This window comes from Schistocerca piceifrons, unplaced genomic scaffold (genome assembly GCF_021461385.2).
Source record: "Schistocerca piceifrons isolate TAMUIC-IGC-003096 unplaced genomic scaffold, iqSchPice1.1 HiC_scaffold_297, whole genome shotgun sequence".
Taxonomy (NCBI): domain Eukaryota; kingdom Metazoa; phylum Arthropoda; class Insecta; order Orthoptera; family Acrididae; genus Schistocerca; species Schistocerca piceifrons.
In genome coordinates, this window is record NW_025728512.1 from 25,001 (window position 1) to 30,000 (window position 5,000).

General features: G+C 53.8%; 1 non-coding gene across 1 annotated transcript in view; it reads right to left on the reverse strand.

Moving 5' to 3' along the window:
- The window catches only part of LOC124744524, a 1,910-nt gene extending 925 nt beyond the window's left edge, over window positions 1–985 (reverse strand). The window contains exon 1 of the ribosomal RNA XR_007010806.1: window positions 1–985. This exon is cut by the window's left edge and continues 925 nt beyond it. This is a non-coding gene — a ribosomal RNA (small subunit ribosomal RNA).
- Window positions 986–5,000: the final 4,015 nt, after the last annotated feature.

A 5,000-nucleotide genomic window follows, 5' to 3' on the forward strand; every position in this document is an offset into this window, starting at 1 on the left:
ACGAATGCCCCCGCCTGTCCCTATTAATCATTACCTCGGGTTCCGAAAACCAACAAAATAGAACCGAGGTCCTATTCCATTATTCCATGCACACAGTATTCAGGCGGGCTTGCCTGCTTTAAGCACTCTAATTTGTTCAAAGTAAACGTGCCGGCCCACCGAGACACTCAATAAAGAGCACCCTGGTAGGATTTCAACGGGGTCCGCCTCGGGACGCACGAGCACGCACGGGGCGGTCGCACGCCTTCGGCTCGCCCCACCGGCAGGACGTCCCACGATACATGCCAGTTAAACACCGACGGGCGGTGAACCAACAGCGTGGGACACAAATCCAACTACGAGCTTTTTAACCGCAACAACTTTTAATATACGCTATTGGAGCTGGAATTACCGCGGCTGCTGGCACCAGACTTGCCCTCCAATAGATACTCGTTAAAGGATTTAAAGTGTACTCATTCCGATTACGGGGCCTCGGATGAGTCCCGTATCGTTATTTTTCGTCACTACCTCCCCGTGCCGGGAGTGGGTAATTTGCGCGCCTGCTGCCTTCCTTGGATGTGGTAGCCGTTTCTCAGGCTCCCTCTCCGGAATCGAACCCTGATTCCCCGTTACCCGTTACAACCATGGTAGGCGCAGAACCTACCATCGACAGTTGATAAGGCAGACATTTGAAAGATGCGTCGCCGGTACGAGGACCGTGCGATCAGCCCAAAGTTATTCAGAGTCACCAAGGCAAACGGACCGGACGAGCCGACCGATTGGTTTTGATCTAATAAAAGCGTCCCTTCCATCTCTGGTCGGGACTCTGTTTGCATGTATTAGCTCTAGAATTACCACAGTTATCCAAGTAACGTGGGTACGATCTAAGGAACCATAACTGATTTAATGAGCCATTCGCGGTTTCACCTTAATGCGGCTTGTACTGAGACATGCATGGCTTAATCTTTGAGACAAGCATATGACTACTGGCAGGATCAACCAGGGAGCTGCGTCAACTAGAGCTGAGCAGCCGGCCGCCCGGGAGTGTGTCCCGGGGGCCCGCGCGAACACGCAAGCGTCCGCTCAATCATTCTGCAAACAGGAGGAGGCTGAGCTCCCCTGCACAATACACCTCGAAACCCTCTCAGGTCCCGGCGGCGCGCAGCGCCGTCCCAAGTACTTGGTCGGGTTCGAGAGAGGCGCAATCGCCCGGAGTTAGGCGAGTAGACGCTTTCGGTGCGACCACCCGTGCTCCCAACTGAGCTTGCCGCTGCCGACAGAGGCCCGGGAGCGTGCTGTCGTGGCATTGCCGGCGGGAGACAACACGCGCCACCTACGGTGACCGGCAGCTCCAACGCCAGCGCCACAGAAGGACAAAAGCCCCACTTGGGTGCCGAAGCGAACTCTCCCAGCACAGCGCACACGCCAACACATCCGCACAGCTGCGATACAAACCACCAGCGAGAACCGCTGGGGCGACCGAGCAGCAGACGGCGTCGCGGCGCCGAGCGCCGGGCGGCGGCGCATCCTCAACGCACACAGTCCTCAATCGGACCAGCACACTGCAGATGTCCACCGCGCTTCGCACCGGGCCCGCGAGGACCTACTTTGGCCGCACGGCGCCGCGCGCAGGGTGCGCCGGCGCGCAGCTGCGACGCCTGCCGCGTCCGTCGGCCGGCGCGCCTGCCACTGGCCGCCCCCACCAGCCGGCTGTAGCGCGTGCGCCCACGCACCGCGCGGCCAGCACGCCGGGAGGCGCCCCCTCACCGGCCGGGGACGGTCCCACCCAGCCACCGCCGCGTATCGCTTCACACCCAGATGCCGTTCAGTTTCGTCGGCATGGTGGGTATCGCTGGAACAACCGGTTAGTACCTCAACCTATCGTCGCCATCACCGATTCACCCCTAGCGAGAACAACCGCACCACAACGGGTTACCATTTCTTCATTTGCGTAACTTCACCAGAAAACGTAGGCGTCCATCGCCATTTGCAACTTCAACCATTATTGCATGCCTGTGTCAGGTGTCACGCCACACTACGTCTGCCCACATACACGCAACAAAATGTGCACGCCTAGACAATACGTGGAAGGTGGCCCCCGTACGTATGCGATGTCCATTGCTCGAACGACTGTCAACCGGCTTCTGTAGCATGTCGCAGATATGGAACGCGCTGCACCATGCCATCACGGTGTGTGAGGAGAGACGACTAGGTCCGAATACATCAACAGACAGCTCATGCTGATCGCCATCCACGGCGTCCGTTCCTCCCACACGTCTCTATGGCGTACCACACTGCAATCCAGCTCTCATAGGGAGACGACACGTAGCTGCGTGCACAATATTTGCACTGTATGGTCCGCCGTTTTTGGGCGCAGTCGTTGTACGGTCACACATGTGCCACGATGTATCATTCAGTACATAAGGACGAATGTGCAGTACAGATTGTGGTTCACGCGTACGACATCAGCGGACAGTTGACACAGGCCGCACCACAACGTAGCCTGCGTACGTCGCATGCGAAGGGCATTGAACATGCAAACTTGTCACCAACCACCTTGCGAAGGCAGGGGGCAAGGTGGGGACGTGGGGAGAGGTGGGGGGGGGGGGGGGCGGCATGTACGCCCTGCTGCCATCCACATTACAGTGTACAGCAGGAGCATGTGGAAAGTCAGCAAGACTTGCAAGGTGTTTAACATGAAGCGATACACAGGGGAGCGGGCAGTGCGAGTAGCGAACTATATTGCGAGGGTTGCGGGTGGGCAACACTACACTAATTGAACGAGTCGTATAACAATTACAAGAGCAGGTTTAGGCGACAACGTGGGTTACGATAGGCGACAACGTGGGTTACGTTAGGGGACAACGTGGGTTACGTTAGGCGACAACGTGGGTTACGTTAGGGGACAACGTGGGTTACGTTAGGGGACAACGTGGGTTACGTTAGGGGACAACGTGGGTTACGTTAGGGGACAACGTGGGTTACGTTAGGGGACAACGTGGGTTAGGTTAAGGCACAACATGGGTTAGGTTAAGGCACAACATGGGTTAGGTTAAGGCACAACATGGGTTAGGTTAAGGCACAACATGGGTTAGGTTAAGGCACAACATGGGTTAGGTTACGGCGACAACATGGGTTAGGTTAAGGCACAACATGGGTTAGGTTAAGGCACAACATGGGTTAGGTTAGGGGACAACATGGGTTAGGTTAGGGGACAACATGGGTTAGGTTAGGGGACAACATGGGTTAGGTTAAGGCACAACATGGGTTAGGTTAGGGGACAACATGGGTTAGGTTAAGGCACAACATGGGTTAGGTTAGGGGACAACATGGGTTAGGTTAGGGGACAACATGGGTTAGGTTAAGGCACAACATGGGTTAGGTTAAGGCACAACATGGGTTAGGTTAAGGCACAACATGGGTTAGGTTAGGGGACAACATGGGTTAGGTTAGGGGACAACTTGGGTTAGGTTAGGGGACAACATGGGTTAGGTTAAGGCACAACATGGGTTAGGTTAAGGCACAACATGGGTTAGGTTAGGGCACAACATGGGTTAGGTTAGGGCACAACATGGGTTAGGTTAGGGCACAACATGGGTTAGGTTAGGGGACAACATGGGTTAGGTTAGGGGACAACATGGGTTAGGTTAGGGGACAACATGGGTTAGGTTAGGGGACAACATGGGTTAGGTTAGGGGACAACATGGGTTAGGTTAGGGGACAACATGGGTTAGGTTAGGGGACAACATGGGTTAGGTTAGGGGACAACATGGGTTAGGTTAGGGGACAACATGGGTTAGGTTAGGGGACAACATGGGTTAGGTTAAGGCACAACATGGGTTAGGTTAAGGCACAACATGGGTTAGGTTAGGGGACAACATGGGTTAGGTTAGGGGACAACATGGGTTAGGTTAGGGGGACAACATGGGTTAGGTTAAGGCACAACATGGGTTAGGTTAGGGGACAACATGGGTTAGGTTAAGGCACAACATGGGTTAGGTTAGGGGACAACATGGGTTAGGTTAGGGGACAACATGGGTTAGGTTAAGGCACAACATGGGTTAGGTTAAGGCACAACATGGGTTAGGTTAAGGCACAACATGGGTTAGGTTAGGGGACAACATGGGTTAGGTTAGGGGACAACTTGGGTTAGGTTAGGGGACAACATGGGTTAGGTTAAGGCACAACATGGGTTAGGTTAAGGCACAACATGGGTTAGGTTAGGGGACAACATGGGTTAGGTTAGGGGACAACATGGGTTAGGTTAGGGGACAACATGGGTTAGGTTAAGGCACAACATGGGTTAGGTTAGGGGACAACATGGGTTAGGTTAAGGCACAACATGGGTTAGGTTAGGGGACAACATGGGTTAGGTTAGGGGACAACATGGGTTAGGTTAAGGCACAACATGGGTTAGGTTAAGGCACAACATGGGTTAGGTTAAGGGACAACATGGGTTAGGTTAGGGGACAACTTGGGTTAGGTTAGGGGACAACATGGGTTAGGTTAAGGCACAACATGGGTTAGGTTAAGGCACAACATGGGTTAGGTTAAGGTACAACATGGGTTAGGTTAAGGTACAACATGGGTTAGGTTAGGTTACACGTTGTTGTAAGGAAAGGTGTGGGGGGGGGGGGGGGGGGCGGGGCGGCAGGTTCGTTGATAGTGATTATAGTAAGTGAATGCTTGTGACATGATGAGATTTGTCACGTCAGGATGCACCTTTGGCTTATTAGAGGCGGCGCTCCAATTCTATGCTTGTGTCAGACCTGTGTCTTTGACTCATGTCATTGTTTGTGCGCTGTGACAGGAGGTACTATTGTGATGTTGGGTGCACCGTTGTATAGGACATGTGTGGGTGTTGGTGCCTTATCTGCGCAATGGTGGATGTCGAAAGGGTGGGATATTCTATTTTCCGCATGGACCTCCTGGTCTGGTTGTGATAGTGTGGATTGTGTAATGTGGCGGAGAGGATGCACTGGATGTTGTTCCATGCTGGTGCTTACATATTGTATGTGCGC